This window comes from Rhynchophorus ferrugineus, unplaced genomic scaffold, assembly GCF_030347505.1.
Source record: "Rhynchophorus ferrugineus isolate W39M unplaced genomic scaffold, kcgeb_rfMv2 rfM7, whole genome shotgun sequence".
Taxonomy (NCBI): Eukaryota; Metazoa; Arthropoda; class Insecta; order Coleoptera; family Curculionidae; genus Rhynchophorus; species Rhynchophorus ferrugineus.
Window position 1 is genome coordinate 9,451,380 of NW_027472586.1, and position 27,681 is coordinate 9,479,060.

General features: G+C 35.0%; 1 protein-coding gene across 9 annotated transcripts in view; it reads left to right on the forward strand.

Moving 5' to 3' along the window:
• The first annotated feature begins 4,599 nt into the window (after window positions 1-4,599).
• The window catches only part of Camta (Calmodulin-binding transcription activator), a 463,871-nt gene continuing 440,789 nt past the window's right edge, over window positions 4,600-27,681 (forward strand). For 4 of the 9 annotated variants that reach the window (XM_076409280.1, XM_076409282.1, XM_076409288.1 and 1 more), the window contains exon 1: window positions 4,604-4,895. The gene's annotated coding sequence lies outside the window, so the exon portion shown is untranslated. Of the gene's footprint in view, window positions 4,896-27,681 lie in introns of all 9 variants that reach the window. The other 5 variants (XR_013006425.1, XM_076409287.1, XM_076409284.1 and 2 more) reach the window with 2 other exon arrangements.

The following is a 27,681-nucleotide window of genomic DNA, read 5'->3' on the forward strand; positions in this document are numbered from 1 at the left end:
CCGCGCGAGCTCACTTTTGACCAAAAACAACGACGAGTTGATGATTCGGAGCAGTGTTTGAAGATGATCGAACGTAATGAACCCGAGTTTTTGCGTCGATATGTGACAGTGGATAAAACATGGCTCCATCATTTCACTCCGAAGTCCAACTGACAGTCATCCGAGTGGACGACACACGATGAACCAAAGCATGGGAAAACGCAACAGTCGGCAAGGCTATGGCGTCTGTATTTTGGGATGCGCATGGAATAATTTTAATTGGCTATTTTGAAAAAGGAAGGACTATCAACAGCTACTATTACATAGCGTTATTGGACCGTTTGAAAGACGAAATCGCCGAAAAACGGCCGCATTTGAAGGAAAAAAAGTACTGCTTCACCAAGATATTGCACCGTGTCACAAGTCAGTGAAAAAGATGGGAAAAATCCATCCATTCACCGTATTCTCCAGATCTCGTCCACAGCGAGTATTACCTGTTCTCAGATCTCAAGAGAATGCTCGCTGGGAAGAAATTTTCATCGAATGAAGAGGTGATCGCCGAAACTGAGACCTATTTTGAAGCAAAGGACAAATCGTACTATAAAAATGGTATCGAAAAGTTATCGAAAAAGAAGGTCGCTATAATCAGTGTATCATCCTTGAAGGGAATTATGTTGAAATTTTCAATTGACCTCTTATATCATATATGTTAATAATTATAGTTTTTAAAGCAATTTGATACGGGCTGTCGGTTCTTTCGCATCGAAATTCCTACATATTGACCGTTTTAATTTTATTTGAGAGATATTTATGTCGTTAAAAATTGTCTGTTTAAAAGTTGTCAATCTGATGTTTAATGAATACAATAGTATATATATCTTAGAAACATAGAAGACGCTAACTGGGTAATTGAATGGTTAGGAAATTTTTCTCCGAGTTCAGTGTTTTTCACCAGTTACATATATTTAAATAACAGTTATTTAAAGTCCTCTTTTCTGTTTTCTTTCAAGGCAACTTTAACCGTGTTTTTTTTGGGTTAAATATATAAGTCCCGATGACAAAGTTCTGGCTCAAAGTTAATTAAAATCCGGAATCAAATGTCCCACCAGACACAATTGGCCCGAAATGTGTCTCTGGTTAGAAGAAGTGTGCCCCATCAGTTACATTTATTTAAATAACAGTTTTACAAAAACCTCTTCTTTGGTTTCCTTCAAGGGAATTTTAAATATTAGTTATTTCTCTATGTTAAAAACTACATTTCACTACAGTATACAGTCTGTATAATGTATGCCTCTGTTTCATTTCCGCGAAATTACTGAACAAGTTAGGAGTGTTAACAGCCGTCTATTCGCGGTACAACTTTGTACCGTCGATACATAAACCGCCAACAATGTACCGGTTATTACTCCTTAAAATATGACCACCTCGGGCGGCGTTCCTTGCCTTTACAGGTCCCGGAGACAGTTTTACGCTCGCCAGAACTGGACGGCAATAAAAATCCGAGCATCTTATAACCGCCAGAGCCTTCCATCGATTCCGCCACGGAATCCACGAAGCAGAGAGCTGGAGAGAGAGAGAGAGAGAGAGAAAGAGAGAGAGAGAGAGAGAGAGACGCATTCTTTCATATTTCTTCAATTTTTTCCATTCTCCTTTATACAAAAAACATCTTGTGCTTTTTATCGATGTCGAATCATTTGTCAGGTTGGCGCTTATCTCGCGGGGCTTTCGCTTTTGTTTTTTTTTTCTCTTCTCGGCGAGCGGGTCGATAAATTATTGATGATTCCGCTTATTAGGGAAACAAACATGTTTTTTTCCGCTTTTTCGCCTGGGGTCGTTGATATCTCTCCGCGTGGTGGGTGGGGGCGGATATACTCTGAGGCCGGAGTGTCTCAAGCGAACAAAGACGAGGCCGTGTACAAAGAGAAAACATAATCAGTAATAAATATGCTAAATATTAGCACAGAGGCTAATAATAGTACTCAATAGCAAGGGTTATATCAATATTTATTAGGTGTACAAATAGAATTCTTCAAATTTATACAAAAAGGTGCGATAAAACGTCATGTCGTAAGATTGGGTAACAACATAACCTTCCTAATAACTGATGGGGCAAAACTCCCACTACTATTTTGCTTGCCCGCGATTGATTTTAAAATCAAAAGTTTATGTGAATCAGATCCAAACCATTCAACGTCTTAAAGACAATATTTGTGAGGAAATTGAAGAAATTCAGCTTCAGATGTTGCAGGATATCATGAAAAATGCCTTAAAAAGAGCCGAAAGTCTAGACGATATAATTTTTCAGTCATAATAAAAAAGGAAATATGAAGACCAAATAAACTTTTTATGAAAACCGAACTTACTTATCTTTTCTTTGAGCAAAGTTATAGGCAATCAAAATGGTAGCGGCACTTTTGCCCTACGTTGTATTACGTATATATAGTAGTGTCTTCTCTCAGTGACGCCCAGCAGGCTACGAGAAACTTCGGCTTTAAAATTTCTCCGCGTGGTGGGTGGTGGCGGATATACTCCGAGGCCGGAGTGTCTCAAGCGAACAAAAAAGAGGCCGTATACAAAGAGAAAACATAATCAGTAATAAATATGCTAAATATTAGCACAGAGGATAATAATAGTACTCAATAGCAACGGTTATATCAATATTAGTTAGGTGTACAAATAGAATTCTTCAAATTGATACAAAAAGGCGCGATAAAACGTCATGTCGTAAGATTGGGTAACAACATAACCTTCCAAATAACGGATGGGGCAAAACTCCCACTACTATTTTCCTTGCCCGCCATTGATTTTAAAGTCAAAAGTTTATGTGAATCAGATTCAAACCATTCAACGTCTTAAAGGCAATATTTGTGAGGAAATTGAAGAAATTCAGCCTCAGATGTTGCAGGATATCATGAAAAATGCCTTAAAAAGTGCCGAAAGTTTAGACGATATAATTTCTCAGTCATAACAAAAACGGAAATGTGAAGACCAAATAAACTTTTTATGAAAACCGAACTTAATTATCTTTTCTTTGAGCAAAGTTATAGGCAATCAAAATAAGGTTAAGAATTGTTCAATTGTTATTTTAATTTTGTAAATTATATTCATTTATATACCTAATTGGTTACGGTTTGGGCATAATTGTGCTTGTCAAAGTAAAAATTCCGAGAAATATATGCCTTATGTGAGTATACCTCATCAAATTCACAGCTCATTGATTATATAGAGTAATTCTATAATACTAAAATTGAACAAAAATCATGTTCTATAAGTATTCAATTATTAGTGGATACCATTATCTGAGTGGTTTTTAAATAACTTCGTTCAATACCCTCACGTAAACATAGAAAAAATATAATATAAATAAATCTTACCGTTCGTAACTTCTGGAAAATGACCACTCACTATATTTCATACAACACTCACATATCTTTTAAAAAAATATTTTATTTGACATTTGCACGGGTTTGTAATAATCCATAAAAAAAATTTTGAGTTTAGACCGCACCACCGATATTTGGTATTAATAATGTCGAAGGAATTATTGTGCTACAATAAATAAAACTCTTGAAATAAAATACTAGTCTTTAACAATGTTATTTTCCGTTCCAAAAAGCAGTTTAAATAAATTGTTTTACAACTACTATTGTCGATTCGACTAATGACATTTGACTTCAGAGCCACCGCGATGCATTTTTCTAGATATTTGATTGGTTAGTTTAAGTTAATATCATCTAATATCGTCTATAATAAAATTTAAATTACATTCCTTTAGAACTCTTTGAAAATAATTCTAGAAGTAATACGCACTAATTATCTATATTCTGTTACTTAAACTAGTTTATGTAGTGAAAAATGTCTAGTTTTGACAGTTCTTCTTCTTCTACTTTTGTTTGAAAATGTTGTCCGAACATTGTATTCTTTTTAGTGGCGTGTTTATCCAGAATTTTAATTGATCGTAAATTTTCCTACTTATACAGATAGTGCGTTATCTGCCGGGACTGAGCCGTATAGAGCCGATTAACGGAGAAAAATGAGTTACAGGCCGATAATGAACGCAGTAAATTCTCCGATACCGATCTGGAACGCAAATTTTCTGCTCTCCTCCCGGAAAATTTATTTGTTTTCGTTCTGGGGCACCCTCTGTCCATTTTATTTTCGGACGGTTCGGACCGCGACGACGTACCACTTGTTTCGTTTTAATTACGATTCCAATTAACGGCGTCGCGGTGAAATAACATCGAAGTTTCCCGTAAATCCGGACGGCCTCGACAAAGCATTCCAGAAAACGCACGTCCGTTTTTCATCATCGATTCGGTCCGTATCCCGCACGACCTCTCCAACTTTAAAAACAAAGAGCTCCCCCGGTTTCCCTTTCACCCGCGCACGCACTCCCAGCCACCCATCGCCGTCCGCCCGAAAACAAGCGGCACAAAAACAAAAGGAGAAAAAATAATTCGCCGGCCTCCCGCGACCGAGATAAGCGAGCGAGGTAACACGCCGCGCGCGTCTTCCCCCTCGCCCCACCTCGCCATAGTCCATTCATTTCGAAAATTAGAGGCGGCCGTGCCGGCGTGTCTCGCGTCGACGCCGTCCGCGGCGCTTGCGTCGTCGCAATTCAGTCGGTACTGTCATGGAATCCGTCTGACAGCGGTCGTGGTGTTTTCCCTTCGAAAATATCGTATTTTTTCCGGTATTTTATGGTGACGCGAGTCGTACAGTGACCGAAACAGCTGTGTTAGTGTCGCGCGCGACCGTCCACGGACGTTCGTCGAGGAAACGGTCCCGCGGTCGTCGAGAAACCCGCCTCGAAATGTCCGTAGCCCCCTGAAAGGAGACCTTCTGGCCCTGGATCGCGGACCGGGCGTTTTGATTCAATGAGAATTATGTGGATTCGCGGAAAACGAACAATACAGGTGAGGTTGTTGGCGGTTAGCGCCCCCGAAACGTCTGAGATCGAATCCGCGTACATACATAACCTTCAATGTTGCATGCACGGTTGTTATTCTCGATAGGTTTTTTTTATTTGTTTATCGTTGTCGACGCCATCTGAGTTGTTTTCGCTGCACGGTTCGTTTATGCAGCCGGTTTCCCGTACGCGAGACCGAGATTTATTATTGTTTTGGTACGTAGAGTCCCGTTACCTAATTTAAAGAGCTTGACGTTTGAAAGTGAAATTCCGTGTCAAGCCTGTTCCACAGCCCTACATTCTGTTATCGTTTTCTGTACACAGTGCAGGATAATTTACGTGTATCATAAACGAATACCCTTTTTTTACATTTTCGGGGCAAGCATTACAAGTTGTGTATATATACAGGGTGTGCTTATGTTGCTCCATACACACATTAGTTTATGCTGCGTTCATTGTTTTTTACTTTTAGAGTAAATTCTTTTGTTTGTATATTTTATTTGATTTTTTAAGTAATAAATAAATTGACAGTTTTATGATTTTTTATTTACAATACCTTTCGTATTTTACGTTTTCAGTTGGAGTCAGTTTTACATGATACAGATCGATTGCGAAATTAGTAATGTGTATATTTATCTATCGTTTGTTTTCCATTATCATCTCATTATTTAAGTGTAATACAGGGGGATTTTAAACATGTAAATCTTCCATTAATGTATAATTTATGCCTATTGATTTTTCTGTTTTCTTGATGCAAAATATTTTTAATAATATACAGAGGCTTTGACGTATGGCGCCCTGAAGTTATACAGTATGTTTATCTTACAGATATTATTATCATTATTATTTATATATGCTGACTTTGTATAAATATAATTTGTAAAATACATTGTGGGTTTTACAATATTCTACTTTTTAAACTTTATTTCAGATTTATTTCTATTTCTAATGGTTTCTTCTTTTTCTTATCTTTGTTAGAAACTTCCAAAAATAATTCAAGTTAGAATATTGTGTTGAAGTATTAGTGAATATTTTTGTGGCTAATTGAGATTAAGATTAAGAATAATTAGATGGTCTTGGTTGTTATCAATATTGCATTTTTAATAAGGTGTTACAATAATTGTAGACAGTTGAGATTATTTTATTGTTGAAAATGTAAAAAGCTTCGATTTTGGTCCAATTAATTAGCGCCAAGCATCATGAATTACCATTTTTCTGTGTTGTTTATTATTATTATGACTAAGATTTGGTTGTATTTTCAATCTTTTTAAATTTTAACCATATATTGTTTTTTTTGACACTTAAAAGCCAAATTTTTTGTTTGTATCTTTTACTTGATTTTACCAAGACCTACTAGTCTTTTTTCTCTTTTTAAGTAACAAATAAATGGCCAGCTTATTGAGTTTTTTTGTTCACCATATCCAATTGAACTATTATTTCAAATAACTTTCGTATTTTACCTTGTCAATTTCAATTACAATTTTACAATCCCTACTTTATATTGTTATTTTTATATAAGACACAGTGCGATTGCGAAGTTGGTTATGTGTTTATTTCCCTACACTTTGTGTTTTCTATGTATCATCTAATTTTTTAAATGTCATACATGGGGATTTAAAAACGTCTTTCCATTCTTCCATGAATATATAAGTATTGATTTTCTCTGTTTTCTTGATTTAAATATATAGAAAATATTTTCAATTATATGTAGGGGTCGTGAGGTTATGCAGTGTGTTTATCATACTGGTTTTATTATTATTATATATATTTTCCATACAGGGCGTTTTAAGTCATCTCTTGAGGTTTTTAATTTTTTGTATGTTGACTTTTTCTGAATCTTTTTATTTGGATTATTTATTTCATTTTCATTTATTGTGGGTTTTACAATATTTTACGGCGTAAATGTTTATTGTTTTTCTCAGATTTATTTATATTTGTAATGGTTTCTTTTTGTGACCTTTGCTAGAAACTTCGAAATTTTCGAAAAATAATTCAAGGTAAATATTATGTTGAGGTATTAGTGAATGTTTTTGTAGCGATTAAGAGATTAAGTAGCTAATTGAGATTAAGAGTATTTTTTTGGCCTTGCTTGTTATCAATATTGCATTTTTATATAAGTGTTATTAAAATTATAATTGTAGGCAGTTCAGTTTTTTATTGTTGAAAATATAAACAGCTCGGATTCTCCAATCTCTTTGCTGCTTTAGCTGGAATGGATTCTCTTTGTTGTTTATTATAGCTATAGCTAAGAAGGAGTTATATTTCCAGTGTTTTTAAATTTTAACGGTATTTTCGGTCGTCCTTACATTACTTTTGCCCCTATCTACTATCGATTCGTTTAATTTGCATAATTGGTGGGACATTATTATTGAACATACAAAGCGGCATCGCACAATATCGTTATGTAAAGCTTTTCGATCAATATATCTATATAATTAATTAATGCTAGCTGAAATAAATCTACGGGTCAAGGTTCCGTCGCGGAATACCACACTATTTTGTTAAAAGCTCGGAAGCGGCATGGTACGGACGCCAGGAATTGAACCCTGCCTATTAATAACGCGAAAAAGCAGTCTGTAGTTTTATGTTGACGGTGTATTTTTAGACGGAATCTCGGAAAACGTTTTAGCGGCGTTTTTATTAATAAGTATGGACATGACATTGTCATCATTGGTGGATTTAGTAAGGTGATGTCAATGTAGTACTTCAATTTGCACATTTGATTGACTTTTGTGACTTAAGTCAGATTAGTCTATACAGTTGTATGCATAGAGTATATATAGAGGCTTGCGTGGTCCAACCAATTCTAGCTCTGGGACCACTTTTTTTTATTGGTTAATTTGAATATCCTTATAAAAGCTATGGTTTGTTTAGGACGCCATTTATGTGTCTTTGACATTCAGTACGATCAGCATTTTTAATTGTAATCACTATTATTTGATAATAATGTATCTTCATTCTTAAAAGTGTTGTGTATCCAGTATATGTGCAGAAATAAAAAACTAGGCGTCGTTTTCCCAGGAAGAAACAGCCCATGTTAGTCATCATTGGTGGATTTAGTAAGGTGATGTCAATGTAGTTCTTCAATTTGCACATTTGATTGACTTTTGTGACTTAAGTCAGATTAGTCTATACAGTTGTATGCATAGAGTATATATAGAGGCTTGCGTGGTCCAACCAATTCTAGCTCTGGGACCACTTTTTTTTATTGGTTAATTTGAATATCCTTATAAAAGCTATGGTTTGTTTAGGACGCCATTTATGTGTCTTTGACATTCAGTACGAGCAGCATTTTTAATTGTAATCACTATTATTTGATTATAATGTATCTTCATTCTCAAAAGTGTTGTGTGTCCGGTATATGTGGCAGAAATAAAAAACCAGGCGTCGTTTTCCCAGGAAGAAACAGCCCAACTTAGCTATTTTAACGATGTGTGTGTGACTCAGCATTGTTTTTACATGGTACGTGTACAATTATTTATATAGAGCACTTTTGTTCTTATATATTGTTATTCATAGGAATATAACAGACGAAATCATGAAAATATTACCCCAAAATGTGTCAAAATTGGGCGGTGGCAAAATTACCTTGAAGGTAAATATGATTATACTACATGAAAAGTTTTTGTTACCTTTTAAAAAGTTGCTTGTAAAGTGCCATCAATTAAAAACTTAATTATTTTGTAGGGGTTTATTTACTTGAAACAAATCTATATTGGTTGAGATATTTATAATTAATATTTTGGCTAAGGCTCCTTAACCGAGATAACCTTTTCAACAAACATTTTTAAAAAAGACATCAACACAAAATAAAATTATACAATTTGTAGATCAACAAGATGAGCTTGATTTTATAAACAAGAGGTTGTTTTATTATATTGTTAACAGATGCTTAAGCTGTGTCTTTAACTCCTCGATTTTACCATAATATGAGCACAGTAATAATTTTGATATATATCATACCATTTAACGGTTTTAATGATCCGTGCCACAATTTTCACAATAACATTGTAAAAATAATTATAACTTGTTGAACAAGCAAGTAAAATATAAACAGACACAGACTTTTAGCTGTGTTGTTCTGCTTTCAGAATGAGGGAACAAATGAAAGAAAATTTAATACATATTATTTAAATTGATAGCACTAATTTTATAATGTTTGTATTTATATAGAATATTATTTGAATAAATTATTTTGAAAAATTACATTTGGGTTTTATTTAAAATATAATTGGTCAGTGGAGTGTGACGTCAGATGTTGGTCACGTGATGCGTATGAAGTCCTCGGCCAATGAAATGCTTTCTTATCAAAATATCTTCTTTACAGGTGCCTGTAATGGTAATTTGATGAAAAAGACGTTCTCAGCGCCTTCCTGCTGAGACTACGCAAAACAATCTGTAATTATTTGTAATTATTCCACATTTTCTCATGACGGAAACCTTCCCTAAACATCTACAAATATTTAAAAGCCAAGACTAACCAGCCGTTCACGAGTTTTAGTCAGACTAATGAGCAGTCATTAATTTTTATTTATTTACATTCATTTCAGTATCGCAACATTGATGTGTCTACTGTTTAGGCATGTATAGGAACATTTTTTTAAATTGTATTAATTTCAAATAAATGGAATGCATGGGATAAATCTAAACATGTTGGTGGTGTAGCCTATAATCTATAGACATATTTACATTGTGTGTCTTGTACCAGTAATAACAGTTTAACTAACGCACACACGTAATGGCATAGTTATTTTATATTTTTACTTTAATATGATGTATAATAATCATCATAATCATAATTAATTTGTCCATGTTAATTTTGCGTTGCAGCGAAATGACAAAAATCTAAATATAATACTTGACGGAGACTGAACAGATTGGACTCTTGACCTATAATAAAAGAGATTGGTTTATCAGTCAATTATAAAGCTAATTTGGACCTATGGGGTGTTAATATGAGGTAGCACTAAGAAATCGAACCAACTAGTAATTCAACGCTTCCAAAACAAAGTTCTGCGATTAATTATTAATACTTATCGCTTCGTATAGCTGTCGTATAACCTTTTACTCCGTTAATAGATTTCCGCACATTATTATTGAACGTTTAAAACGAATTTTTGGAAATTTTAAAATATTTTTGTTAGTTTTCCAATTCATCTGTTTAAAAGAAACGAAGTGTGTAGTGGGAAATAAAAACGTGATAGGTTAATTAGGAGGGAAACCATAAAACGTTCGCATTTCATGAACTCTTTCTAAATATAAATGCGTCTGCGTTTATAAGAAACCTAAACCATTTGGCGTTAAAGCCCCGCTAAGTAGCTAATATCTTAATCCATTAAATTTCCATTTTCATGACTCCCTTTTGTCGGTTTTCTTGATATAGTTTAAGATATTGATTTAGGAATGTTGTTTTCACACACTAACCGTACATGTTTTGTTTTTTATTTTATTTTTTTGAATATGATGTATGGAACAAAATGTGTTCCTTTTTTATAAGTGAAGTGAATTATGTGTTCAATAGTTTGTTTGAATGTCGATAGATTCGATGTCAGAAGAAAAATAATTTCAAGTTATTTTGTGACATGAGGACATTAACCTTTCAGATTATGAATTGTTTTCGTTTCTGTTTTCATTATTTCATATGTTCTATGGAACACCTTTTGTCTTTACTTCCTTTCCTCATCAAACAATCGAATGCCATCCCACATATATAACAATCGCAGTGTTCGCATTATGCAAAACATGTTTCATAATAGATGGCTTTTTTCCATATTTCTTGTGGTGCTTGTTCAGGCTATTATATTTCGTAGAACATTCTAGATATTCTTGGTAGGGTAACATGATCTGTATACTCAGTCAAAAGTTCTTGTGCTTTAAAAATGGTGCTTCCATATTGTTTTATTCATATTTTTAAAAATTTTATAGAGTTTATGGTAATCAATCAATTGTAGAAAAAGTGAATTGATTTACCGATTATAAACGATCAAAAGTGTGTCATCTACAGCCGTAATGTGTGAAAAGGATCCCGGTCGAAGCCGAAAGAAGCCCCACAAGCTTGCAAAGTTCCCAACGACACCAATGTTTCACACACCAAAGATGATGTGGTACATGGAGTGATTGTTCATCATGAGCTGCTTTACTGTTGACAACTTGATTGCCAGTCACAGTTAGTCAGTCCAAATTGGTCAATACGAAAGACGCTTCAAAAATTGTTTGGTTCGCTTGGTTCAATTTTTTCTAAATTCAATCTCAGCCTTAGGCAAGTTCTTGGTGATGTTTAGTGATGGAATGATGGCCTTAACCAGAAATGTTGCAAAAGATCGTCAATCAAATCGGCGCCTATATCATAGATTAAGTAGTATTTGGAGAGTATGAATTTGTTTACGAATAAATTGACTTTGAAATAATTAAAAGAAATAAACCAAATTACCTTTTTTCTAATCTAGTAATAAAATATCAATTGAGAATGAGAATAACTAGACTAACCAGCTAAGGAATCATCTCTAAAAAAGAGAACAATTCTATCCTATCATATTATATACACCTGTATCCCATACTTCCATCGAAACTGAAAGATCTGGTTCAGCTGGAATGGAACTTGACAAAGATCAATAATAATGGCCCATTGAACAGGATTGACAGGCTAATGGATAATGTGACCACTAAGGGCATGTATTAACGCTCTAACCTGTTCTTCTTTCATGTCAAGTTCTAAAAGCTGTTCGAGCTAGACATGATGGTATGTATACTTGAAATTCTCAACGTTATTCTGTCCGTGTATATGCGACTAAACTTCTCTTAAACGGTTGGGCCGATTTTCATCAAGTTTTGTGTTTCTGTGTACTCGCGGACGGTTTAGATTCATAATAAGACCCGGTAGGTGCCGTTGCGGTAGGGTTTTAGGTTTTAGTTTTATAGTTCTATTTTTTAAATTTTTTTGAACATTTTTGTATTAGATTTTATATCTTTTTTTCTGTGTGTTTGAATGTTTGTTTTGATATGTTGCATACCTGCTGCTATATATTAACTTTTTTATATTATCTTCTCTGAATATGTTTATGTTAAACATACAAATTAACTATTCTTTTCGTGAATAGGTTTTTTTGTTCGTGTTACCTATAAAGAAAATTAAAAACCGAGAAAAACCAGTTTGACCATCGCTGAATCGACTTCACCAACCAGACTTAACAAATATGTATTTTTTGGTCCTTTTGATCCATCGCCTTTACTCTAATGACGTACGTATCGGCGTTATACCTCTCGATAGGGGCGGGAATGTTTCTGTATGGCATTTTTCCATTTCAAAAATGATGAATATTCAATTTTTCCCTAGCGGTATTGGAGGCAACGGGTTCGTTCTTTTGATTATACACGTAAACGATATCGAAAAATGCTGAGCGTTTCCGTTTCGAGGAAAAGTATGAAAATTTCTTCTGTTCCACTGGTTGATGCCATTACAAGTTCTAGTGGTCAGGAGCATTGTTTTTTTTCTTGCCTTTAGTTTGACAAATAAACTGATCATTCTTCATAAAATTAATCTGTGAATTCTGTTTAATGCATCTACCATATCTACAAAACAGTTAGTATTCATTATCTCCTCATACATTCTAACATAATGCTCATGCTTAATTTTGAACAATTACGATTATATCTGTGCACACAAATCTGTCACGCCATACAACACAATTTTCTACAGTTATATTCAACTAATTATGTGCATACCTTTACTTGTTTCCACTCTCATCAGTCTGTCTCAGAAATTTCCAGCATTGCACAGCATTATCACATATCCTGAAAGTTTCCCTCAGTCACTTTCACTTCACGACTCACTGTCCAATTCAATCATTAAACTGTTAATTTCTAATCTGCCTAAAACATGTTCATGATTCCGTCATTTATCAATTACTTCCTCTGAATGTCTCATAGAGTGCATACAAAACGAAGTTGTTATGCTTCTTTTTGACAATGCTTCCTTCCACAGAAAAGTATGAAAATTTCTTCTGTTCTATTAGTTGATGCCATTACAAGTTCTAGTGGTCAGGAGCATTGTTTTTTTTTGCGTTTGGTTTGCTACAATATTGTCATTTAAATGTTTTTGATACCTGGTTCTCCTCAATATTCCATTAATCATCCAGTATTTCATCTAACAATATTAGAGAGTAGACCCATGCTGCTGTTTAGGGATGTCGGCAATATATCGATATTTTTGTTGAGAAATATTTTCATATATTTTAATTTTCATTTAAATATCAGATTTTTTCTTTTTTAACCTTTTTGTCAAAAAATATCGTCGCGGTTGGGATGGCAAATCCAGAACGTTAAAATCAATCGAATGAAATTAGTAGGTCCGAAAATAGTAACTAAAAGTCCACAAAAGAAACAGGGGGTAGTAAAAAGCAGTCAGTTACTAAACAGTCGATAGTCGTTTTCAGTCTTTGGTCCCAACGCTAATTTCAGCTCACTCGCTGTATCCGCCAGACATTGTTCGTTTTGACTACCACTTGTTTCGGTCGAAAACAGATTCCCCCTTACGAAGAGACAAAGGAATACGAAATAACCATTGGCAAACGCGTGTGTTTTCATTCGGAGCTTCTGGGACGTGTTTCTCAAAGTAACTATTCGAACCCGTTACACTTTTTATGAAGATCTAAAAGACGTCGCGCGAGGAGAAAAAACATATATGTAAACATCCCCCCATAAAAATATATACCCGAGAAACCGGATGGAGAGAAGAAAGAAACAAAAAAAGAACGAGACCCGGTCCGTCCCGCCGTACAAATAAATAACCGTCGGAAATTTCCATACGCCAAAAGCCGTTCGGGAAGCCGTAATGGGCGGCCGGCAAGGTCGCCTTTTAGAGGCGAGAGGACCGGACCGGTCGCCGATAAATAAAATTAAAGGGCTCCGAAACTTCCAGCGGGGAACGTGTCGAACGCCGGCCGAACCGCATAAAGCCGTCGGGATCCCTCTCCCGATCCTATTTTTTTTGCCTTTCTCCGGGTCCAGGTGATTTCTCGAGTGACTGATGTGGCTAATAAGTGGCGAATGTGCGTTCGGGCGCCTTTTTTTCCTCGAGCTGGTTTTGACTTCTCGCGCCTGACGACAGGACGAGGTTTTTCTTTTCTTTCTCGAAATTGGGTCGAATATACGGACTTGAGATCAAAGAACAAACAGGCTTAGAAACAAGAGACGGCAGTAAAAGGACTACAGCGTGTGTGCTGATTGGTCAGAATTGCTTGTGCGCATTTATTCTAAACTAGCTTCACAGCCAGGTTTATATTATTCAATAGAGCAAATTAACAGAATCGTTTCAGAATCAGGCAATATTTTCCTTCTCATTTTATTCTAGTTAAAAAGAGACACAATGCTGTCTGATTAGTTCGAACACGTAAACGAATGAGCCTGTCAAAGTCGTCCGTCTGTTAGACGTATACAAAATTCTTGAAAGCAATAGTAATAACAGGTTACAACTCTAACCTATAAACTATTGTGGCTGTATAATTAACTGCATTTTTTAAATGTACTATAATCTTAAAATAAATTATATTTGATATCATTGATAACATTTTTGTTTCATTATTTCATATAGATTAGAATTTTGTTATAGGTCAAAGACAAAATAAACTAAAATTCAGAGTTGATGTGGCAATATTGCGACGTTTAACATCACGTATTTAGATGACATATGTACAAAAATACGTACTTTGAATATGCTATTTAATATATGAATTACCATATTAGTAAAATGTTATAATTTTGTAACACTAAGTTTGTAAATTGCTATGGCACAAAGGTAACATATAGTCTATTCAAGGTTTTTTAGTAATGCGTCATGAATATTTGTGTCGTCGAAACATTGCAGTGTTGCCGCATCAACTCGAGCTTTAGTTCAGTTTGGCTTTGACATACAACAAAATTTTAATCTAAATAAAATAATTGAACAAAAATGTTATCAAATATAATTTATTTTAACATTATAGTACATCTAAAACTACTATGAAGACCACAGGTATAATAATTTGTAGGTTAGATTTGTTTTGTTTACATTGCATGACGTAGAACCTCTACGCACGTTTTTTTATGTAGTGGTATCTCTCTGGAGGTCTAATCCACCTAATTAACAATTGTATATCTGAGAAATGTATTTTACTATCATTCGAGATCATATTTACCTTTTACGTTTAGTTTTTGTTTCCTTCGATGGCCAGTTTATTTGTCAAGTCATCTTGACAAATAAACTGACCATTCTTCATAAAATTAATCAGTGAATTCTGTTTAATGCATCTACCATATCTACAAAACAGTTAGTATTCATTATCTCCTCAAACATTCTAACATAATGCTCATGTCTAATTTTGAACAATTATAATCATATCTGTGCACACAAATCTTTCACGCCATACAATACAATTTTCTACAGTTATATTCAACTAATTATGTGCATACCTTTAGTTGTTTCCACTTTCATCAATCTGTCTCAGAAATTTCCAGCATTGCACAGCATTATCACATATCCTGAAAGTTTCCTTCAGTCACTTTCACTGCCCGACTCACTGTCCAATTCAATCATTAAACTGTTAATTTTTAATCTGCTTAAATCATGTTTATGATTCCTTCATTTATCAATTACTTTCTTTTTGACAATGTTTCCTTCCACATATCCAAACAGCTTTTGATGGAATATCCTTCTCGACCAGCTATATATCTGCAATTAATTATTAATAAATATAATGACCAACAAAACCTAATCGAATGCTATTGTAACTTTTACCTTTTTCCATCAATTTTTGCTGTCTTTTCACTTTTTTTGTTACTGTCTTGCCAAGAGTGCCACAATGAACCATTTTGAAATATTCAAGTTTCATTAAGATACACAAATTCAAATAGTTTAACTTCCTTGGTCTTATTTTATGCCTTTAAAAATTGAATTCTTTTTAAGGCGTTGTCTGAAAGTTCCATTAAACCCCTCCGAGGGTTATCTTTACGCCATTTAAACCCTATGCCCTGTAAGAGGGTATGAAAGGATGTCTTAGTTCTCTCAAAAAACTGCATGTCCCTAATTCTTTTATGTATACTTTCCTGATAGACAATTTTCTCTAAAATAATCTTATTAAATTTTGTTTATATCGATAAAATAGTTTGTGTACTTACTGTTCTTGTACATTTCGTATTTTCGTTGGGTCTTTTGGATGGATCTAACGTATTATTCTTCATTTTGTAAGCGATTTTATTCACAGTACCCACACTAATATTTAGGGCGGCAGTAACCCGCTAAAACATTTTCGACAATATTGTAATATTGTGTTAAATAATATATATATATATATATATATATATATATATATATACTAGCGACCCGCACCGGCTTCGCACGGGTGCAATGCTGATACTAAATTAAATACACTACAGAAAAAATATGAACGTTGTATATAGCGGCCCGCTCCGATTTTGCACGGGCATAAAATATGTATGCCTATGTCACTCAATGAAAACATGATTAAAATCGATCCAGTATTTTTGGTTCATTCATTACTGCCCTTGGCCTACACGCATTAAATTTGGAGTAAAACTATTCCTCTTCCCCTATACTTACTATGAAGATTTCCTGCTATCTTTGGTATATCTAAATTCATACAATTTTTATTACATTACACATTTTTAAACGCAAACTTTAAATTAAATTAAATTTGTAATATCTCCGAAAATATTTGTTTAATTTACATGCTGTAATTGCACACTGTATTTAAGGTACTTAATTCGATAAGGATTAATGCCGTATTGCTTAAAATAGCTTCGTAAATAAGCCATTTTCTCGTTAATGTGGATTATCCCTAAAAGATAAACATATACCATCGCGGACTTTTTTGTAGACCTTTTTATGGTGTACAATACTGTAGTACATTAATTTGATCTAACTGGTAGGGTTAGGCAGCGTTTTTGCTAATTGCTAAATAAGCCTAAAAAATAGGTTAATTTACGACATCACGTTAGAAACCTCTAAAATTAGCAATGTTGCCTTAGTATATTATGCATGTATTATACATATAAACCTTCCTCTTGAATCACTCTATCTATTGAAAAAAACCGCATCAAAATCCGTTGCGTAGTTTTAAAGATTTAAGCGCACATAGGGATATAGGGACAGAAAAGGCGACTTTGTTTTATACTATGTAGTGATATATATATATATATATATATATATATATATATATATATCACTATATATATATATATATATAAGGGATTCTTAGCCTAAGAGATTAAAAATCAGAACGTCAAAACATAGCGTCTAATTAATAAGAATCTCGTTAGCTTTTTCCCGTTAATTAACTGGCACTGAACGTTTTGCGCCTGACATGTACAAATTATCGCAATTAAAAAAGTATTTTTTCTGTAATTTTTAAATTTTCGCCGTCGTCCCATTCGCCATCATCAATCATCTTGGGGCACAATTAAGCCCGACCGAATCCTAACTAACATAAATAGAATGGAACATTTTTTTTAATTTAAGTAACGCGTAGCACACATATTACAATCAGTTATTAACTGCAACTATGTGGTAATTTTGCCTTCAGATTGATATTAACGTCCGGATGTAAGATTTCGGACCCAAACTTGATTAATACTTGATGGATGTATTCCCACTGGAGCACTCTACAAACTTTTAAAATCGCACCTAATTTAACTGTATTAGTTCAAAGGGTTTTTCTCTCTTCAACCTTCGGGTAGGTTCACTGTTGTCGAGGAGTTGTGGACGTTTTTATGTTCACGCAATCTCTCTTGTTATTTTTTCGGAAAACTCTTTAATTACTTCATTTAACAAGAACTTTGTTTTGGTACGTGGATTATACTGATATTGGATTTCTTCGTGCAACTCCATAGTCATACATTGTACGTTCACAGTGACCTCAACATTTGTTTATATATTGACGGTGTATTGTGAAACGATAATTTGTATTGTCGTTCAAGCAACCATGCCAATTTTTGTTCTGCTACAATATTCTACCCGGAACACCCCAGTGTCATGCCCAGGTATTTAGCTGTGTTTGCATACGGAATTATTCTAGAACCAATTTTTAAAGGTGCATAGTTTGTCTTTTGTATGTGGAATCCGCATGTGTAGATTTCGTAAAATTTAATTTTATTCGCAAGAACTTTGTTTTGGTACGTGGATTATGTTGATATTGGATTTCTCCGTGCAACTCCATAGTTACACATTGTACGTAAACAGTGACCTCAACATTTGTTTATATATTGACGGTGTATTGTGAAACGATAATTTGTATTGTCGTTCAAGCAACCATGACAATTTTTGTTCTTCTACAATATTCTACCCGGAACACCCCAGTGTCATGGCCAGGTATTTAGCTGTGTTTGCATACGGAATTATTCTAGAACCAATTTCTAAAGGTGTATAGTTTGTCTTTTGTATGTGAAATCCGCATGTGTAGATTTCGTAAAATTTAATTTTATTCGCAAGAACTTTGTTTTGGTACGTGGATTATGTTGATATTGGATTTCTCCGTGCAACACCATAGTTACACATTGTACGTAAACAGTGACCTCAACATTTGTTTATATATTGACGGTGTATTGTGAAACGATAATTTGTATTGTCGTTCAAGCAACCATGACAATTTTTGTTCTGCTACAATATTCTACCCGGAACACCCCAGTGTCATGCCCAGGTATTTAGCTGTGTTTGCATACGGAATTATTCTAGAACCAATTTCTAAAGGTGTATAGTTTGTCTTTTGTATGTGAAATCCGCATGTGTAGATTTCGTAAAATTTAATTTTATTCGCAAGAACTTTGTTTTGGTACGTGGATTATGTTGATATTGGATTTCTCCGTGCAACACCATAGTTACACATTGTACGTAAACAGTGACCTCAACATTTGTTTATATATTGACGGTGTATTGTGAAACGATAATTTGTATTGTCGTTCAAGCAACCATGACAATTTTTGTTCTGCTACAATATTCTACCCGGAACACCCCAGTGTCATGCCCAGGTATTTAGCTGTGTTTGCATACGGAATTATTCTAGAACCAATTTTTAAAGGTGCATAGTTTGTCTTTTGTATGTGAAATCCGCATGTGTAGATTTCGTAGAATTTAATTTTATTCGCAAGAATTTTGTTTTGGTACGTGGATTATGTTGATATTGGATTTCTCCGTGCAACTCCATAGTTACACATTGTACGTAAACAGTGACCTCAACATTTGTTTATATGTTGACAGTGTATTGTGAAACGATAATTTGTATTGTCGTTCAAGCAACCATGACAATTTTTGTTCTGCTACAATATTCTACCCGGAACACCCCAGTGTCATGCCCAGGTATTTAGCTGTGTTTGCATACGGAATTATTCTAGAACCAATTTCTAAAGGTGTATAGTTTGTCTTTTGTATGTGAAATCCGCATGTGTAGATTTCGTAAAATTTAATTTTATTCGCAAGAACTTTGTTTTGGTACGTGGATTATGTTGATATTGGATTTCTCCGTGCAACACCATAGTTACACATTGTACGTAAACAGTGACCTCAACATTTGTTTATATATTGACGGTGTATTGTGAAACGATAATTTGTATTGTCGTTCAAGCAACCATGACAATTTTTGTTCTGCTACAATATTCTACCCGGAACACCCCAGTGTCATGCCCAGGTATTTAGCTGTGTTTGCATACGGAATTATTCTAGAACCAATTTTTAAAGGTGCATAGTTTGTCTTTTGTGTGTGAAATCCGCATGTGTAGATTTCGTAGAATTTAATTTTATTCGCAAGAATTTTGTTTTGGTACGTGGATTATGTTGATATTGGATTTCTCCGTGCAACTCCATAGTTACACATTGTAGGTAAACAGTGACCTCAACATTTGTTTATATATTGACAGTGTATTGTGAAACGATAATTTGTATTGTCGTTCAAGCAACCATGACAATTTTTGTTCTGCTACAATATTCTACCCGGAACACCCCAGTGTCATGCCCAGGTATTTAGCTGTGTTTGCATACGGAATTATTCTAGAACCAATTTCTAAAGGTGTATAGTTTGTCTTTTGTATGTGAAATCCGCATGTGTAGATTTCGTAGAATTTAATTTTATTCGCAAGAATTTTGTTTTGGTACGTGGATTATGTTGATATTGGATTTCTCCGTGCAACTCCATAGTTACACATTGTACGTAAACAGTGACCTCAACATTTGTTTATATATTGACGGTGTATTGTGAAACGATAATTTGTATTGTCGTTCAAGCAACCATGACAATTTTTGTTCTGCTACAATATTCTACCCGGAACACCCCAGTGTCATGCCCAGGTATTTAGCTGTGTTTGCATACGGAATTATTCTAGAACCAATTTCTAAAGGTGTATAGTTTGTCTTTTGTATGTGAAATCCGCATGTGTAGATTTCGTAAAATTTAATTTTATTCGCAAGAACTTTGTTTTGGTACGTGGATTATGTTGATATTGGATTTCTCCGTGCAACACCATAGTTACACATTGTACGTAAACAGTGACCTCAACATTTGTTTATATATTGACGGTGTATTGTGAAACGATAATTTGTATTGTCGTTCAAGCAACCATGACAATTTTTGTTCTGCTACAATATTCTACCCGGAACACCCCAGTGTCATGCCCAGGTATTTAGCTGTGTTTGCATACGGAATTATTCTAGAACCAATTTCTAAAGGTGTATAGTTTGTCTTTTGTATGTGAAATCCGCATGTGTAGATTTCGTAGAATTTAATTTTATTCGCAAGAATTTTGTTTTGGTACGTGGATTATGTTGATATTGGATTTCTCCGTGCAACTCCATAGTTACACATTGTACGTAAACAGTGACCTCAACATTTGTTTATATATTGACAGTGTATTGTGAAACGATAATTTGTATTGTCGTTCAAGCAACCATGACAATTTTTGTTCTGCTACAATATTCTACCCGGAACACCCCAGTGTCATGCCCAGGTATTTAGCTGTGTTTGCATACGGAATTATTCTAGAACCAATTTCTAAAGGTGTATAGTTTGTCTTTTGTGGGTGAAATCCGCATGTGTAGATTTCGTAAAATTTAATTTTATTCGCAAGAACTTTGTTTTGGTACGTGGATTATGTTGATATTGGATTTCTCCGTGCAACACCATAGTTACACATTGTACGTAAACAGTGACCTCAACATTTGTTTATATATTGACGGTGTATTGTGAAACGATAATTTGTATTGTCGTTCAAGCAACCATGACAATTTTTGTTCTGCTACAATATTCTACCCGGAACACCCCAGTGTCATGCCCAGGTATTTAGCTGTGTTTGCATACGGAATTATTCTAGAACCAATTTCTAAAGGTGTATAGTTTGTCTTTTGTATGTGAAATCCGCATGTGTAGATTTCGTAGAATTTAATTTTATTCGCAAGAATTTTGTTTTGGTACGTGGATTATGTTGATATTGGATTTCTCCGTGCAACTCCATAGTTACACATTGTACGTAAACAGTGACCTCAACATTTGTTTATATATTGACAGTGTATTGTGAAACGATAATTTGTATTGTCGTTCAAGCAACCATGACAATTTTTGTTCTGCTACAATATTCTACCCGGAACACCCCAGTGTCATGCCCAGGTATTTAGCTGTGTTTGCATACGGAATTATTCTAGAACCAATTTCTAAAGGTGTATAGTTTGTCTTTTGTGGGTGAAATCCGCATGTGTAGATTTCGTAAAATTTAATTTTATTCGCAAGAACTTTGTTTTGGTACGTGGATTATGTTGATATTGGATTTCTCCGTGCAACACCATAGTTACACATTGTACGTAAACAGTGACCTCAACATTTGTTTATATATTGACGGTGTATTGTGAAACGATAATTTGTATTGTCGTTCAAGCAACCATGACAATTTTTGTTCTGCTACAATATTCTACCCGGAACACCCCAGTGTCATGCCCAGGTATTTAGCTGTGTTTGCATACGGAATTATTCTAGAACCAATTTTTAAAGGTGCATAGTTTGTCTTTTGTATGTGAAATCCGCATGTGTAGATTTCGTAGAATTTAATTTTATTCGCAAGAATTTTGTTTTGATACGTGGATTATGTTGATATTGGATTTCTCCGTGCAACTCCATAGTTACACATTGTACGTAAACAGTGACCTCAACATTTGTTTATATATTGACAATGTATTGTGAAACGATAATTTGTATTGTCGTTCAAGCAACCATGACAATTTTTGTTCTGCTACAATATTCTACCCGGAACACCCCAGTGTCATGCCCAGGTATTTAGCTGTGTTTGCATACGGAATTATTCTAGAACCAATTTCTAAAGGTGTATAGTTTGTCTTTTGTGGGTGAAATCCGCATGTGTAGATTTCGTAGAATTTAATTTTATTCGCCATTTCTTAACCCCACCCCCAGTAATGCTTTTTTTTTAATATTTTAAAGTCGCTTTTTACCAACTATGGGTTTATCTGGACTGGGCCTAAAGTTTAACGTGGGCCCCGAACTACGGTCCTCACCATTAAGCCTACCGAGTGGCGAGTGACCAACTTTAGAAATCATCCCAGAAGACATCCGGTCTTATCCAGCCTGGTTACTAGCGTGACTGGGATCATTTTCCTTGTCGGATTTTACGCTCTCGCCTAGAACATTCACAAATTTTCAACAATTACAAACATACATTTACGACCATGCTCCAGGGGGATTCGAACTCGCGGCTATCGCATCAGTAGGATTACCGTCCCATCGCCTTTACCACTGCGCTACCGAGCCGGCAAGTCTCCATTTTACCAACGATGGTTTATCTGGACCTACAGTTTAGCGTGGGCCCCGAACCACGGTCCTCGGCATTAAACCTACCAACTGGCGAGTGACCAACTTAGAAATAATCCCAGAAAACATCCGATCTTACGCAGCCTGGTTACTGGCGTGACTGGGATCATTTTCCTTGTCGGTTTTTACACTCTTGTCTAGGACTATAGCAATAGTTTTCAATATTATTGGTTAACTTAATAGGGTAAAATGAACAATACTTTAATTGATGAATAGTAAAATACTTTTAACTGTAATTATGTCATTTTGGCAACTATTATGTCTCTTTTTGATCGGCTTTTTCCATTTTCAAAGCCTTCTGAATGTTAAATTTTCGTTCTATGATGTTTCAACGAATAATACATTTAGAATATTATATTCTAAAGTGACGTTCAGTAAGGCAGGATCTGAGAATTTGGCTACGTATTAGTGTTATACTTTATCAAATAAAATTCGATCTGAAGTCGTATACTGGACCTTGAAAAAGTTCGTAGCATCTTTTCTTATATTTTTTCTTTTTCGAAATGAAATTTAACATTTTCATGCCTCATATAATACTTTTCGTTTGTCCTCTTATCATCACGCGAAAGAGAGACGGAGATAGACATAACCCGGGAACGAACGGACCGATGTCGATAAATAAAATTAAAAGCGTCCGAATTCCGAGGCGAGAACATGTCGAATCCAGATAAAAAACCGCCCGAAAAAAAAGCCCCACCTCCCTTTCCAGGTGATTCTCGGGTGAATGATGCTCCTAATAAATGGAAAGTGGCGCTTTTCAGGCGAGAATCGGCCGGCGTCAAAGGGCAGCGGGTCTAGGTCAGTCGCAAGGAGCGAGGGAAGGGGGGCGGAGGATTTATTCGTTTCCAGTTATTGACGCTTTTGTTTCCTTCGTCGCCCTAACTAACGGCGGAATAGTTACTGGGGTTTTTTTTATTGAAAATTCAGCAACAGATTTATCAATCAACAGGTAACAAATTGTGAAAAAGTCTCCTTCTTACTGTATACGGTGTATAACACATGGACTGGAAATTCCCGGGTCTAACACATAGATGGTGCTAGTTTTATTGCAGTCACCCCTTTTTCAATTAGTACTAAGCTTCAAAAGAAAGCTTTACTCATAAGTTTGTTAGTTGTTGTGCTAAGAATGACACTACTTTTGTTAATTTCAAAACAATGGATCAAAAACAATTTCGTGTTTTAATTGTACTTTGCTTCTTGATGGATTCTGCTCGGTAGGAAACAATAATAAAACGTTAGTTTGGTGACTTCAAACGTGGTCGTAGGGACACCAATGATGCACAACGCAGTGGACGTCCAATGGAGGTGGAAACAATGGAAAACAAAAAAAAATCCACAAAATCATTTTGAATTGTCGAAAAGTGTAGTTGCGTGAGTTAGCTAACGTCGTAAAGATATCAAAAGAATGTTTTGGTGTTATGTTGCATGAGCATTTGACTATAAGAAAGCTCTGTTCAAAGTGGGTGGCATTTGCTCACTGTTGACCAAAAACAAGAACGTGTTGATGATTCTGAGCAGTGTTTGGTCATGTTTAAACGTAACAAATGGAAATTTTTGCATCGATATGTGACAATGGATGAAACATGGATGCATCACTTTACTACGGAATCAAAACGATTGTTAACTGAGTGGACAGCAATTGGTGAATCTCGTCCAAAGTTTATACCCTCGGTATTTTCGGATGTGCGTGGTGCAATATTCATCAAGTATCTTGAGAAGGGAAATACGATAAACAGTGAATAATATATAGCGTTAATGGAGCGTTCGAAGGCCGAAATTGCAAAGAAACGACCGCAAACGGCAAATAAAAAAAATTTCATCAAGACAACGCATCGTGTCACAAGTCAGTCAAGAGAATGGCAAAATTACATGAATTGAACTTTGACTTGCTCCCACATTCACCGTATTCGCCAGATTTGGCTCCCAGCGATTACTGACTGTCCGCAGGCCTCAAATTAATGCTTACCGGTAAGAAATTTCGCTCGAATGAAGAGGTTATCGCTAAAACTGAGGCCTATTTTGAGGCAAAAGATAAATAGTTCTGCAAAAGTGATATTGAAGTGTTAGAGCGGCTCTGGAATGATATGTGGCTCTTGATGGAGATTACGTTGATAAATAAAGCCAATTTTAAGCAAAAAGCCGCGTTTTCTATGACGGCGATGTTTCAGCCCGCGTGTTACTAGTGTTGGGTACCATCGGTAGTCGCAAAACAGTCGAAATGGTTCATAGCCAAAAAAGTATCGACTGAAACATTCAAAATCGTTTTGTGAGTTTTTTTAATGTTTTCGTCGGTAACAACTTTTTTTCACGTTCACTGCGTACACCGTCTTCGGTGCTCATTTCACCACATCTAAACTTAGCATACCAATCCATGATGGTTGATTTTCCTGGGGTAGTGTCCGGAATCTCGGCATCAAGCCATGTTTTTGCTTCAACTGTATTTTTTCCCTTCAAAAAGCAATATTTTATCAACACGCAAAATTCCTTTTTATATTTTCCTTTTTTCTATATATTCCTTTTTTTCACAATAACAAAAGTTGCTTCACTCAAAATGCTATAATTCACAAACTAATGATCCGACAAATTTATACACGCATCTTTTGATGGTTAGGGCTAACTAAAAGACATATGGATTTAATTCTACTAGCACCATCTATGTGTCAGGCCGGGGACTTTTCAATTTTCCTGTTATTGTTTTGTAACCGTTTTAGTCAAGGAATAAGTCTTCAGTATTATTTCAAACCCAAGGAATTCATGTTAAGACATACTTTAACATCGATCCTATCTCTTAGACAGTTCCGACAGCCCCGCGATCGGTTCCAGACGGTGGGGGGATCATCCCGGAGGGTGGGGGGCGAGGTAGTCCGGAGGGTAGTAGTTAAATTATCGAAACACGGGTACAAGGGGGGCGGGTTGACGGGGAATTTTCTCGAAACTCCGAATTAGTACAAAGTCGGACGTGACGTCATCGGGACCCTTCCGGAATCCCGAGGTTGGAGGAGATAAGTTTTCGTCGTCGTTTAAATCTTATTTGTATTTCCTCCTTGTTGTTAAGCGAAAGGAGGATTAGTCGATTCATTTCAGGCCTTTGATTTGTTTTATAAGATGGTTTGAAGCGTTGGAGTAAGTCGATTAGTGATGACAGTCGGCGAGATAGAGCAGGTGTTAATAATACCAGGTATGGAGGGGATTATTTAGTTCACAATGAACTGTTTGTTTGTTTGGGGAACAGTCGCTTTACTGATTGAATTGTTTCTATGTAGCAAGTTTATATGACCAAGAATCGTTGTTTTGTGGATTTGTGCTTTTTCGCCTGTTTATTTGACCTAGCAAGAATATTTTTCTAAGTGGATTTGATGTTTTTCGATAAGTTATTTTGTATTAATATGTTGTCTTTGTTCTTTTACTATCAAAAATAGTAAGTATATTTTCTTCTAGTTAGTAATTAAACCAGAAGAAATTATACTCAAGAACTATCCTTCATTTCTTAGAGGATTTATCTAAATAAATGTTAGAGGTATCAAGATTTTTGAAACGTATTCACTGAGCACGAATCTAGTTGTATTTTAATTTGTTTTTCCATTATTATTTCATATTAGGTTCCGAACCCAGCTATTAAGCGCGATGATTTTGACATGTTTCTACATGGAATGACAGTTTTCCCTTCAGTATTATTGAGTTATTCAATGTAAACAGGCGCTGATCATGGAACATTCAAAACTTTCAACATTTATTGCCTTTGCTTGGTTTAAATAGATATGCTGCGGAAGTTCAAGAAACAATACTTATTTTGATGCCACTTCGTCATATACCAATTGTTGGTTCTTGCTTTAACCATATAAAAGTGATGATGAGAAAGAACTGCTTTCAGAGAAAAAAAACTTTCAGAGAAAGATGGTAATTTCTCTAAATTAAGTGATGTTAAATTAAAACAAGGCATTTTTGTTGGCCAACAAATAAGAAAACTTATTATAAAACACAATGAATTCGATGAATATCTTACCTCGTATGATAGAGCGGATTGGTGATCTCTAAAGAAAGTAATTCATGATTTTAGAGACAATTAAAAATACCGGGTATCTAGTGAATAACCTGTTACAAAAATTACATTCTGCACCCCGAATGTCTTTAAGAATGGTGAGTGACGAACAAGGTGAATGCTTTTAACAGGATTTTAAACAGATAGATGAGCGTTATAACGAAGATGGAATTCTAAAATGTTAGTCGATTACAAGAAAGATTTGTCACACAGTGTAATAGTTAGTTTTCATGTTCTAATTAAAGAAGATTGGACTGACTGGTGGATATCAACTTAGAGATTATCTCAGATAATATTCTTCCTTTCATTCCTTTATCCAGTCTGGTTATTGGCGTGATTGGGACGCCAGTGACAAACTTAAAATAAAAACTAATATTCTGAAGGAGATTCGAACCAGCGACTCTGCTCTATCCAGCTGAATATATAAATTTGATCCATATATCATACATCGTTATTTACTTCTCGCTTGATATTTTTCGTTATTATTTTAACGATGTTTCTATATTTTTTCTTGTTGGTTTTTCGAAGGCGCTTTTCAGCGTTTTATAAGCTTCAAATTATTTTGACTGTGTTAGTTATGACAGTATCTGAAAAGCAACACCTTGTAAGGAATTTGAATGAGGAAAAATGTTTGTAAATGGAGGTCGCGTCTTCTAGAACGTTGTTTTTGGTATAAACGTTTTAGAACTGACCAGTGATGATGACAGGGAGCAGGATAAAGACTTAATGTTAAGGCAATAACAATTTGTAGCTCTTTATATTTATAATTATTGTGATCATTTTGAAATCAAGGAAGAATTGTAGTAATTATTATTATGGATTTATTTTAAGTTGCTTCAACATGTTTGTGAATTTTAACTGGAAGAAATAACTAACTCTTCCAAGGGACATTAATTTTTGATGAT